At 38.0% G+C, this 14,434-nt stretch overlaps 1 protein-coding gene across 7 annotated transcripts in view; it reads right to left on the reverse strand.

The window, feature by feature from the left end:
• The window catches only part of SLC20A2 (solute carrier family 20 member 2), a 117,568-nt gene that overhangs the window by 102,468 nt on the left and 666 nt on the right, over positions 1-14,434 (reverse strand). For 2 of the 7 annotated variants that reach the window (XM_066236687.1, XM_066236689.1), the window contains exon 2: positions 8,884-9,061. The exons of 2 other annotated variants lie outside the window; for them this stretch is intronic. The gene's annotated coding sequence lies outside the window, so the exon portion shown is untranslated. Of the gene's footprint in view, positions 1-8,883; positions 9,062-10,185; positions 10,362-14,353 lie in introns of all 7 variants that reach the window. 3 more of the 7 variants (XM_066236688.1, XM_066236691.1, XM_066236693.1) reach the window with 3 other exon arrangements.

The following is a 14,434-nucleotide window of genomic DNA, read 5'->3' on the forward strand; positions in this document are numbered from 1 at the left end:
GTCATGGCACATATAGGAATGGCTCGATGTTCTAGTCTGTCTCACCCTGCCTCTAAAACAAATAGTAATAATAAAAAAGGAAACAGAGTAGTCAGTTCCACCTTTAGGATCATCTGTGAAATCAAAAGTATTTTTCCCCATAAGTTATCTTCCTAAAAGCAAATAGTGATGATGTCAACATGATGGTTTTCCTAAAAGCTTTGTAAGTCACAACTCAGAAAGAAACATGCAGGAATTTTACTTGAGACGCAACAATCTACAGAAGATTTGGAGTGAAAGGGCCATATCACTCTATTCCCATCCATGGCTTTAATATGGTAAACTCTGAAAGAAAGAAAAAGTGTCTTGTTGTCATATGCCCTTGGAATTTCCTCCTCACAAAGTTGAGCCACACCTGACCAGGCGGTGGCGCAGTGGATAAAGCGTCGAACTGGGATGTCGAGGATCCAGGTTTGAGAACCCATCCGAGAACCCGAGGTCGCCAGCTTGAGCGCAGGCTCATCTGGTTTGAGCAAAAGCTCACCAGCTTGGACCCAAGGTCGCTGGCTCGAGCAAAGGGTTACTCGGTCTGCTGAAGGCCCACGGTCAAGGCACATATGAGAAAGCAATCAATGAACTAAGGTGTCGGAACGCGCAACAAAAAACTAATGATTGATGCTTCTCATCTCTCCGTTCCTGTCTGTCTCTGTCTATCCCTCTCTCTGTCAAAAAAAAAAAAAAAAAAAAAAAAAAAAAAGTTGAGCCAAAAAGCAAATATTTACAGTCAGGAGGCCTATCACACACTCTTTATGAATTTCTCTGTCTTTGAAGAAATCACAAGATGTTTTCTTTCTTCTAGATAGGACCCTAACACATTAGATTTTGATAAAAGCCATAACCTAGGCCATACTGCATGGTGGACAGATACACATTAGAATCTTACTGGAGAATTATACCAAAAACGTACATTTTCAGTAATGACTAAAAACTTCGAAAGTTTTTATAACTAGCCTTGACTAGAAGTATTTCTAAGATGTAATAATAATAGTTGTGGTGGTGTTTTATTTATTTTTTGTGACAGAGAGGGAGGGACAGACAGGAAGGGCAAGAGATGAGAAGCATCAATTCTTCATTGAAGCTCCTTAGTTGTCATTGATTGCTTTCTCATATGTGCATTGACGGGGGCTACAGCAGAGCGAGTGACCCCTTGCTCAAGCCAGCGACCTTTGGACTCAAGCCAGCAACCTTTAGACTCAAGCCAGTGACCTTTGAACTCAAGCCAGTGACCTCAGGGTTTCAAACCTGAGTCCTCTGCATCCCAGTCCAATGCTCTATTCAGTGCACCACTACTTGGTCAGACAGTTGTGGTTGTGTTTTAAAAAAAGATTTTAACATACTGAAATATTCACAGATGAAATGATTTAATATTTGGGAGATACTTTAAAATAATATGGTGTGGTGGAGTCGGTGGGAGTTTTAAACAAGATTGTCTACAAATTGATAAAGCTGGATGATGGGAAAATAGAAATTAATTATACTATTTTAGTTTTCTTTGGCATATGTTTGAAATTTTCCAACATATCCTTACACAAGATTCAAAATCTACCTATGCAACAAGGAATTCTGAGATATATGCAGAAGTTCAATTTTTGAATATTTCTGTTATTTCATATTCCCAGGCAAATCATTTCCCTGAGTAATACCAGTCTTTTTTCTAAATGCAGGGATATTACATGATTTCTAAGGTTGCTTCAGTTTTTATTCATTGAGAATGCTGTTTTGTTTCACCAGGCTGAGTTTAAATTCAGCCTGTTAACTGTCAATAGTCACTGATTTTATACTGAGAAGACAGGCACAGGTGTCTCAAAACAGGATATGACCTCAAGCAGCTTTTGGGACATTGGTGCCACCCACTCTGATCACATGGAAAGAGAAAAAGGGGAGGCAACTACAGTGATAAATACACCACTATTTCCCATTGATAAAGTGAAAATGCTCACTCGAAAAGCTACTGGAGTCTTTATTATGAGTCAGCTAGCACATAAATGTAGTGTAAGCAGTCCCTTTAATAAAGCAAGTTTTCCTGAATAAACTGTCAAACAATATTTCAAAAGTGTATTCCTGAACTGTTCATCACAGTACTGTTTATTAACAGTGAAGAATCTGCTAACCAAATTAGCTTCTTAATAGAGGATTAAATATATCGTGGCATGCTCTTATAATGGAATGCCATGCAGTATATAGAAACTGACTGTATTAGCCCACAATGATAGGGGTATGGCATGGCAAAGGACACAGGAACTAACCAAAAGAGCTCCCAGTGGCCAACATAGCAACAATTAGAGCAATAAAACTGTACTGAATTATAACCCAAATTAGCTTCTACTGATAAAAATAAATGACTGAATAAATAAATGGGGGAGGATAGCTAAATCTCCTGAGCAGAATAATTCCAAGTAATATGTGCAGATAGTCTGCCTCTGCCCACAAAAGGTGAAACATAACTCCCCCCACTTCAAAAGTGTGGGCCGACTTCCCTCCCAAGAGCACAAGATGGAAAAGAGAGAAAAAAGGGTAACTTTACAGTCGAGAAACCTGACAAACACTACCTCAGCTGGGATATCAAGGTCAACATCAACAGTGATAAGTCATACAGATCGTATGCACCCTTGAAACAATGTAATGAAAAGGGTATTTTGGCTCTGTGGTCTCCCTCCCTAAAACAACCCAACCATGAGAAAAACATCAGAAAAATTCTAATTGTGGGGAATTCTATAATATCTGACTAGTACCCTTCAAAATTCTCAAGGTCATAAAAAAACAAGGGAAGTCTGAGAAACTGTCACAGCCAAAAACAGCCTAAGGATACAAGCTGACTAACTGTAGTGTGGAATCCTGGATAGGATCCCGGAACAGAAGACATTAGGTAAAAACTAAGGAAATCTGAGAAACTGTGAACTTTAGCTAAAAATCTATCAATACTGTTCATGAATGGTGACAAACATACACTAATGTAAGCTGTTAATGATAGGGAGACTTGAGAGCTCTCTCAACTATCTCTGCAATTTTCTGGTAAATCTAAAATTGTTCTAAAATAAAAGCTTTCTAAAAAATAAAAAACGTAAATGAAGATATAAAGTTATGATGTGGAATAATGGCCCATATATATAGTAAGATTAAACATTCATGTGATAAACATATTTTTGTTTTGAAAATATACATATATTTATTTATACACCAAAAAGTCTGGAAAGCTATCCATCAAATCTTAATGTCTTGGTGGTAGAATTACTAGTGATTTTCACCACCAACTTTATACTTTATTGTATTATCTGGTTTTGTCTTTTCACTAAACACTGATTACTTTTAATATTGAACCCCATTATTTTTATAATCAGGAACAAAGTTATTTTATTTTGGGGGGAAAATTAGGTATATAGCATAGATAGCTCAAATTAATATGCTTTTATAAAACCACTAAATTTTACTTTTTCAAGGGGAAATCTTTTAAAAGGCAGTACAGAAAAGTGAAAACCTAGAATAAAATCTTCGTTTCACCATTTACTATCAGACCTTGAGCATTTCAATAACCTTCAATTTCCTCATCTAGCCCTGGCCGGTTGGCTCAGCGGTAGAGCGTCGGCCTAGCGTGCGGAGGACCCGGGTTCGATTCCCGGCCAGGGCACACAGGAGAAGCGCCCATTTGCTTCTTCACCCCTCCGCCGCGCTTTCCTCTCTGTCTCTCTCTTCCCCTCCCGCAGCCAAGGCTCCATTGGAGCAAAGATGGCCCGGGCGCTGGGGATGGCTCTGTGGCCTCTGCCCCAGGCGCTAGAGTGGCTCTGGTCGCAACATGGCGACGCCCAGGATGGGCAGAGCATCGCCCCCTGGTGGGCAGAGCGTCGCCCCTGGTGGGCGTGCCGGGTGGATCCCGGTCGGGCGCATGCGGGAGTCTGTCTGTCTCTCCGTTTCCAGCTTCAGAAAAATTAAAAAAAAAAAAAAAAAAAAAAAAATTTCCTCATCTAATATATATAGTGAGAAAAATGTAACACTCTCAACAAACCTACTGATCTGCAGAACTAACATTTATTTACTCATTCATCAGCATAAACACATATCATGTACTATACACAAATACACTATAGAAAATATATTTCATAACATCAAATTTTATTAGAAAATTATTTAAGTAGCAGTGAGTTTAATGAATATCAAAAGCCTGACCCTACTGAGGCTCCATAAAATGGTAACTCTATTGAGATCAGTAATAATTTTAAAATCTAAGAAAAATAAAGCACTATCAGAAAAAAAGTTTGTTTCTCAAAGATTATAGTAGTGAAAGACAAAACCAGTACTTCACCTCGATCTACATCCTCTGCAGCAATTTCCCAAACATCCTGCTCACTAGATATTTGTTATGGTGATTAAACATGTTCATAACATGTCCACGGGACTATTGAGAATCTTCCAAAAAAGAGAAGTGAGAGATACTTTTTAAATTATAACCAGCTTAAACTAAGCTTTGAAATAGTAATACACAAAGTTTCCCGTTCTATGGAAATAACAGTTTCCCCATCTATGAATGTAATGGCAATACAAATTAATACCAGCCATGAAATACAAACTAAACATATTTAAATTTCTTGCTTGCAACCAATGAACTTTAATAAAGAGATTTTACACATGATATATATTCTGGGCTGGAGTCTATCTCAATACTAATTTTTTTTTTTTCAATACTAATATTTTAAAATTACCTCAAATACAACCCTTATAATGCACAAAATCACAATGAATAGACCAGTCTAATCACACTATGAATTAGTGAGCTTTTATAACAAGCTGAACAACCAAGACCAGAAAAATCCATTTCATTCAAGTGAAAAATTTACCCAACTTAATCTATTATACAATCTATTATACAGATCTATATTTTAAAAACCTGCTAATTTAGGAAAAAATTATCAACCATAAACAAAATATTAAATCACTGTGCCAATTTATTCTACACTAGAATACGCATACTGTTTTGGTTTGGTTAAAGTTAATTTAAATACTTTTTAAAATAACAAAAACATAGGTATAATCCAGGAGTTATATTCAAGTAGGTATACACAGCCCAGTGTTGAGACTACAAGCAGGCACAAACTGGGTTTATACTCCAGAGCTTCCGTATCCAGTCGAACTCCAGCTTTCCTGAAAGCAGTCATTACAGAGACCTATTCCAATGATGTAATTTTTGCTGAACACTTTAGAAACCTGGGGCACATTTTTGTTAAATATGTTTAGTTGCAGCAAATTATCAATTCTCAGTGAACAGATATGATTTATGGGAAGAGACAACTGTCACCGAGAACTACTTCTGGCAAACAGATCAAGCTAAATAAACTCCTGGTTAAAAAAAAAAAAAAAAAAAAAAGGAGGGAACTGACCATAAGGTTAGTTTCCTTAAAAACTATAAAAGCAAATTTAAAATGGGAATTCCAAGCCTTTGAGCAGCACCAGTACCCAGGTAAGAGTATCCTCCTGTACAATGTTCTCTACTGTTAGTCCTCTGTAATCCCAGAACAGCCCTGCACTTAGCACGTCTATACATTTCTTGTCAGTAGCTGGACTGTGGTTCTGATGTTTTTACTAGCTGCTCGTGACTGGTGAACATCATGGTACTATGCAACATTAGCCATTCTTTTAATTTCAAAACACCCAACAACTACCATCACAATTAAGGAAGGCTCAGAAGAAAGAATATTCAATATGATCAACCTCAATTCATAGGGTTATTCTTAAAACTTACTTAGATACTACAGTATGTGAGGTATAGGTTTTTTTTAAGTTTAATAAAGCTAAATACACCTGCACTCACATTTGTCTACCTCCAGTTTATACACATTAAGAAAACTAAGCTACAGGAAAGCACATTCATAGTATATACAAAGACAAAAACATATATATATATATATATATGACAATGTAAATCATCAATAGCATAAAATAAAATTTTGCCCAAAGCTACTTTTTCATTACACCATGACCACAGAGTCCAAAGGAGCAAGACCATACAATTTATACATTTTTCTACACAAGAAACTAACATAGTGGGTTGTTAATGACATTTTGAAAATGTTACAGTATAATTATCGTATATATAAAATCACACAGGTTAATATTTACAGAGATATCAAACCTCTCAAAAGAAAATAAATATTTATAAGATTCAGTTTCTCTTTTGTTAAACATTGAAGAAAGGTCTTGGAACCTACAAGTAAATGTAAAAATACAGACAACCTAGTTAAAAGAATTCCTGAGACTTTTTTTATTCTTTTAAGGGACCTTTAACCTAATAAATGTTAAAGCAGGTGGTTTGTGGTTTAAGTTTTCTTTTTCTTTAAGTTTTCTTTCTAGTTCTAGAAATTGACCATAATTCCTTTCATAGTATTTACTTTCCTCTTCTCATCTGATACCCAAACCTGCTTTGGATGTCTTTTTAAAAATCTTTCAAGACAATGGAGTGAATTCAAAGATCATGAACTCTTAAATGACAAGTTAAAATGACAGTATCACATAACTATCCTGACTTTCTGTAACATAGTAGTAGTCTTCTAGAATACCAATCTACTTCTTAGAAGCAGAAAACACAGGAAGCTCAATGCTCCAAGGAAAATTAATAATAATTGAGTCATCTTGGCTACCCAGGAAATACACAGCAAGGATCTGTGTCCTATGCAAATAATGACAACAAATCCATCTAGTAATACCTACCACCCAGGGACAGGAAAACAGAACACGAGCTCACGGAACAAGTGCACAATGCTTAAACAGTACAAGAAGAAAAGAGATTTGGAGAGGATAGGGAATTGGAGCTAGCTGAAACACATGACAGATCAGTGAGCTACAGAGACAGAAGCGGGGCAGGAGAAGACAAGAGACGCCACTGACAGGAGGTGAGAGTGGAACGCAGGTGGACAAGAAGTGAAGTGGACAGAGGTTAGGGCAGGAGCTGAATTACAAGAGATAACAACAAAAGCCTGGAGGTGACAGACCAGGAAGAAGGCCCACCCAGGGAAATAGAGAGTAAAGAGAATAGAGAGCATTTTCAATGGGAGGCTGAATCATGGAAAAGGTGGGAAGTAAGCAAAACAGACACCAAACAAAAAATTATGGATAGATGAGAAAAAATGTAAAAGGAGACCATGTGATAAACAGATAGGGTAGAAAGGGGGTAAAAGGGATGAAGTAAAACAGGTACACTGAGGGAGAAAATATACTTCTTGTTTCTCAAATTTCACTTTATTAAAATTAAACTTTTAAATCTGTTCTTATATTTTTATTTGTTGGGTAAAACTTTTTTTTCCTTCTTTTCCAAGTGAGAGGAGGGGAGATATAGAGACAGACTCTCGCATGTTCCTCGACTGGGATCCACTTGGCAACCCGTCTTGGGTGGAAGCTCTGCCCATCTGGAGTAATGCTTACAACCAAGCCACTTTTAGCGCCTGAGCCAGAGGCTCCCGGAGCTATCCTTAGCACCCACCCGGGACTAACATGCTCGAATCAATGGAGCCATGGTTGCAGGAAGGGAAGAGAGAGAGAGAAGGGAGGGGGAAGAGGTGGAGAAGCAGATGGTTGCTTCTCCCATGTGCCCTGACCAGAATGGAACAAACTCAGGACACCTACATACTGGCCGATGCTCTACCACTAAGCCAACTGGCCAGGGCCTATTTGGTAAAACTTGACACCTAAAAGTAAAGGTTTCCTCAACTTATAGAGGAGAAAATTTTTGATGAGTTAAGCTGATTTAATTGCAAAAAGCGAGAAGACCTGAAAACAGTCAAGTTTACTTATGTCAGTTAATTATCTTACTTCTAATCAATAAACTCCTTTTCATACCAACACATTAATGACCTTAATGGCCAAGTGCTTCAGTTGTTAATTACAAAAGCTTTCTCTCTCCCTCCCCCACCTCTCTCTCCCTCCCACTATCCTGCGCATGCCTATGCCTGCATATCAGTCAGCATTTGGAGATTACCCCACTAAAAGATAATTTTGGTGGGGGTTTAAGACAAAGTTAAAACCGTAACAATTAAGATATGCTGTAAATTTTCTACAGATTTTTACTACTCAAGTTATTCTGGTCTCCTAAATAACTGAAAACAGGACACAGACGAACTGAAAACAGTTCGTCCTTTACTTCAATCTAGAAACAGTAAAAGAAAACAAAACATTAAACAAGAAGAAACAAAACATTAAACAAGAACATAAAAATAGTAAACAACAACAACTCTGGAAAAAATTGGCAACTGTTCTACTCTTGATCCTAGAAAATATCCTAGGCTAGAAGAGCAACCATGCCAAAGGCACACTTACGGAGACAGAATTCTTATTTTTACACTGAAAAAATAAGATAATCAGATCTTCAGTACAAAAAATTGTTCAAGAGAAAAGGAGGCACATAGAGGCTGAGAGAAAAATAAAGACAGATCTAGAATCACAAGGACTGTGACAACAGCACATCATTATGGGGAAGCAATTTGTCAACATCCTGCACGTTTAGTAATTATTCAGTGAAAGTCAATTTCTAGGAGCCAACATCCCAATAAATTGTTCCTATTTCTCCTATTATATCTATGAGTTCTCTATCCACACAGAATAAAACTCCAATCATAAGTAGATTCCTACCTATTGCATAGAGAAAAATAGCTCAAATATATGCAAAGCAGATGGGTTAAAAAAGTACAAGAAACATGTAAAGAAATATGTTAGTGCCTTGCCCCTCATTTTCAGAACGATCTTCTTTCAGGTGCTCAAATCCTAAATGACATGGGGTCATGTCTTGAAATCTGTCATGTCTTCAGACTTGACTATTCTTCCATGAATATCTTAATGAGTCTCTTGCCCATACGGTCCACTCACAGGCATCCGACATTATTATCTACTTCTGGAAATGGCTGTTGCTCCACAGGCTTCAGCAGACATCTTGAAGGAATAAACTTGGTTCTGTGGTCTCTACTGAGGACATGCTGAAACTAGGATTCACTCTCACTCGAAGACGACGTGGACGCTGAATGGTGCTGTTTCCAAGGTAAGGTGCCTTATACATTGGAAAAAAAAAAAGTTAAAAATCAACCATATCTTAAAACACAAAACTCTAAAAAAAAAAAAAAAAACCAGTAAAAATTCTCACATTTATTTTACATTATAGCTTAGAAAAATAAGTAATTCAAATTAAAAATTTTAATCTTTCACTTCAACTTTATACTCTATTTCCCCCAAAATTTAAGAGGGCATCATAGGGTATGCAATAAAAATATTACAAATAGTTGACAGTTCCTAAAATTAATTTTAAAACTCAGTTAAAATTATAAAGAAAATCTGGTAATAGACTGAATTTTACCACTGCCAGGACAGAAGATGGACTTTGAGAAAACTGTTTTTCTACATTCACATCTTACTTGGAAAATGGTATAAAAAAGCATGATTTAACATGGAGCTGTAAAATGTGCTATTAAACTGATGACCCAGGAAATTTCCCGAGCCGTACAATTGTGACATTACATACTATCTGGTAATAAAATCCTGGTGCCACTGAACCAGCTATAGACAAGTCATCCGACTTTGCCCCAATGTCCTTATCTGTAGAATACAGGGCTGGTTCTTCTTAGAGGGGCAGGTGGTTTAAAATATGGACAGATGCCCAGGCCATGCTCCTAGGGTTAGGCTAAGACACCTGTTACTTTTACAGTAAACCCTGGGTCATTCTGATTTCCACTCCTACTTTGAGAACTGCCACACTATCTAAAGTTCAGGATCCAGCTCTATAACCCTTAAATTCATAAAATGGGGCAGTGCAGGTTTTATTAAATTATTCAGCCTTGATAGGCATAAATTATGAGTCAGTGTATCACCCTGTCTTTCCCTAAAACCCTCATTTAGAGAAGAGCCTATAATTAAGGCTAACATGCCAATTGGATAAAAACTTCAATACAGATTTTAATCTAAATTTTCCAAATTATTTTCTTGGGTATTTAAACAGAACACGACAGTTGGACAACATTCATAGTTTAAGTTGCTTGTATAACAGGCCACCCTGAATTGATATTAAAATGACAGCAGCATATGTCATTTCTTCCCTGACTCAAATTATAAAGCTTCCCCCAAGACAAACGATCTGACCTCCTACCCAGCAGAAGGGGTCTGTAGCACAGAATACTATACCTGCAGAGCGTGTGTCCCCACTTGCTGCTAACCAGGGCTGTGGCCCATGCTTCAAGGGCACTTCCTCCTCTGATTCCTGGGCTGTGGTGGGGTGAGGTATGTATTCCCCTATCTGTGCAGTCATTTAGAGTCACTGATTCTGTTGATGCCCAACACCCCCAAAATAATGTCAGCTCCTGACAAAGGGATACAAAATTGGACTTTCAGAGAATACCGCTTTTCTTCATCTTGCTGGATTCTGTTCATAGGCCCCCATCTAATTCCACATGGCTCAAAATGAATGACTTCACTCCAGGTCTGTTACCAAATCAACAGCATCATTTTATGGGGGTTTGTTCCCCACCAAAGAAGTATTACTTAGTTTGAAGAGGCCTCTGGCCCCAATAGTGCATTCTATTGCCCAAGACAAGCTGAAAAAGTAGATCAAGATTTCACATAACAAAGCAAATGAATAGAAGTGCACAGGAAACCATCAATAACACTGATATTCTAGTAAATTACTACTGCAAGGGGTTTAAATCTAGTGTTTTGAAAAGAAAATTAGTAGAATATCGTGTCAATATTATTTTATTTTGCATTAGTTTTCTGACACAAAACAATTACTGTCCTATGTCCTAAGGAATTCCTGTGTTAGAATTCCATACCTTAAAAAGTTACTTATACTCCTCACTCAGCTTTGAGATTCAAATTCAATTTCTCATTTCAAAATAGTGTCCCCTTAACCACTTCATAATCAACTTGCTTTCTGAACAATGCAGCATTATTTCTGCAGCTCAGAGTTACTGTAATCCTTATGCTACTTTGAAATTTTAAGAGCACCTTTTACAGCTAAGAAAGTAGTGTCAACTTTTAGCTCTCTCTTCTGTCTTGGTTAAAGCCAAACTCCCCAGAAAAACCACTCTGACTCAAGAACCAGGTTGCCTGGGTTCATATTCTGTATCCCCCATATTACTTGCATTGTGATTTTTTGCAAGTAACTTAATTACCTTGCTGTACCTCATTTGAATAACGGTATTACAACTGTACCTACTTCAAAGAATTGTTGTTAAGAGTCAAATAAATTAACACATAAAGGCACCTAGGACAGCATCTGGAATATTTTAAGCAGTACATAAATGTTAGCTATTATTATTAATTTGTTTTACTTAGCTCCAAATTCTCATACTGTTTCATGTATGTACATAATGTTTGCCCAACTAAAATACTACCAATTAAATAAATAGCTAACATTCAAAGGGCTCATCATGGACTGCAGACTCTGTAGAGAAGGTAAGGCTGGAGTGGCCCTTCCTCTGGTAAGTGGGACCTTCACTAGCAGAAAGAAGAGAGGAGATGATTCCAACGTATTTTTGTTCATTTCACAATAATTTACTCAACACCTTCCAAATGTTAGGCTCTGTTCTAGGCACTGGGGATATGGCAATGAGTGACACACAGAAGGTCTGGAAACTTAAAGAACCCTCTGTGTGAGAGTCAAGCTTTGAAATAAGGACCGAAAAGACCTTGTCTTCCAATATCGTGAAACACGATATTGCTTAAACGCCTTACCAATGCTGGAACCAATGCTGGCATTATGGTCACTCTGGCTTTCTAACAACTAACATACAGAAATGGAGGCAATGAAAAATTCAGTAACTTTCCATGTACTGTACTCTAAATATGGTCCATTGTTTATAAAGCACATTAAAGGGATATTCTCCATACACCTGGATAAAAATTACAAGAAATTTACAAACACAATCTTATTCCAATGGTTTCATAATTTGGACAAAATGTAACCTATTAATACTTTGCTGTATACCCTTGTGCTGTGCTTCCCCCCTCCGGCCCTCCTCCCATTTTCCCCATCTTTAACTCCAAGTGGCTGCCTTACAAATATCTACCAGGAAAGTGCCTGAAGATGAATGTGGTGGCAAGAATCAGTTCATCACAATGGATGCAAGTACTAAGTCCAAAAAAACACATGCATCTTTTTCTTCTTACATCCCCCTATTGATGACAACTGTCCCCTCATCCCCTGCCTGAAGAGAATGCCTTTAGGTAAAGGAAACCTCTTATAAATACCGACTGGCAAAGCATGCTCAACCTTTTCCTCTCCAATGATGGACTAGAATCAGAAGACTATATATAGTCCGATATACTATAATCACAAATGATGTAATCACACATTTTCAAGAATTTCCTTCATCCTCTCCAATCTTTTCGAATACCTCTACTCTCACAAGGTGCAAGCCATTAGATCCCACCCTCAATTTCATCATTGTTATGCTTCTATGTTATTAAATTGTATCTATGGAAACACAATCAAAATAAAGTTCTTGCTTAAGGAAGTCAAAACTGCTTAACTAAATCCAACCAAAAACTTAACTTCTAAATGCACAAAGTACTGGAGTCAATCAACACTGAATGTTTAAGATATTTACAGGGAAACTGAAAAATCAGGTAGAACTCCCGCAATGTAGATAATAATGACATTCTTAACACTCAGAAACCCATGAACGTTAGGCTTATCAACAAAGTTATAGCCCACTGTTTTTTATTTCCTTGGTTTGGTATTGGAAAACTACTCTTCCTGTTTCATTGTCATTTGTTAACCATAATTAGGAATGTCACTTAGAAACCAAATATGGAAAGAAGCCTTTCAGAAGGGGCCATTCAGCTTTCCCACCATGTATCTTTTCCAATGTCCAAGTACAGCATGTTCATTGAGTGACAACTATATATGAAGGGAATGTGGATAAGAGACCAGGGCTTTGAAAACTACTGAATACTTTTAAAAAGTGGTGGGGGTTGTTTTTTTGTTTTTTTTAGCTGTATGCAATTTTAAAGCCATCTTCCAATTTGAAAAACACATTTACTTTATGAGTCACTTTATATCGCCAACACCCTTATTTTACAAAAGCGGAAACAGAAGTAGTAATTCATGTATTTATTCCACATTTGGACATATTCAAATAAAATCCGTGTATTCAAATATTTTTTGAGCCACCTATGCTTATGCAAAAAATTATCCTAGAAGAGTAAATGTGATAAAGCACATAGATCATTTGGCACAGGTCTGGCAAACAATCAGTACTCGACAATGCCCATAAATATTGTTCCTAATTCTCCAACTTTATAGGCAAACTAAATGGTTGTAAAATTATACATAATTTTGCATATGTAAATGCATAAGCTAACATGCATTAATACTATAAATAAAGTCAGTATATTAGTGCACCAACTAATGATCCTCGTCTAGACAAAGGTGAGTTTACTTGTAGCAAAACGATCCACAAAGAGGCAGAGAAAACTTCTCTTATCTCCGCTTATCAATTAAGAATACAACCTCTACATGGTCTCTAGCATGAATTATAATTAGCAGTCAGCTGATACTAGAGAAGTACCTAAAAATGAAAACAGTAGTTAAGACTTCAAGCACTTGCTAGTGGCCATTTATTCCCAAGGCTGCATCAACCACTGAAATCTGATTAACTTCAACACTAATACGTACTAAAATTCTACATAAATTCATTACCTGTCTCGTGCTAGAAAATACATTTTTCAAGTCCCTACACAAAAAGATTTTTAAATGCCCAAAAGTCTCTTAAACTGTCAGTATTACAGTATCCAGTTTTTAAAAACACTTCAAGTTTCAGCCACGCATCATTTATTATCATAGGGAAAATATATATAGAAAGACTATTTGGAAAGCATATAGTTTCTTAAATATATATTATGCTAAGTATTAAAACTAACCCTATGATCTCATTACGAAAAGAAGAGATCTTTGTGTTTCCCAGCCTAATCTCGCTTCGTGGGACAATGCACATTCCCCCTCCTACGCCGAGGATCCCGCCCGGGCGCGCCGAAATGGGGCGGGAGGAGGCATGGAACTCCGGGGTAATGACCTGTCTGTCCCCACTACTTCCCGACGGGTTTTAGCACACAACCGCTAGATCCACGTGGACTACCAGGCGAGGGCTGCAAAACCCACCGCCACCAGCAGCCCCACGCCGGCCGCGACCCAACCCGACCCGACCCTGCCCGCCCTCCAGCGGGGGCGACAGTCGCGCAGCCCGAGACTCGCAGAGGGCGGCGCGCGCAGCCCGGGCGGGGGTCAGGCCCGGGGGCGGGGCCGGGCGGTGACGCGCCGCGGGGGAGGGGAAGGGAGCCCGGCTCCACTCACGCGCGGGGGCGGCACCGGGGCGGTCGCTTCGTCTCTCCCGTTCAAAAACTGAGAAGGGGGGTGAAGGGGGGGGAGGAAAAG

Source organism: Saccopteryx bilineata, chromosome 6, assembly GCF_036850765.1.
Source record: "Saccopteryx bilineata isolate mSacBil1 chromosome 6, mSacBil1_pri_phased_curated, whole genome shotgun sequence".
Classification (NCBI taxonomy): domain Eukaryota; kingdom Metazoa; phylum Chordata; class Mammalia; order Chiroptera; family Emballonuridae; genus Saccopteryx; species Saccopteryx bilineata.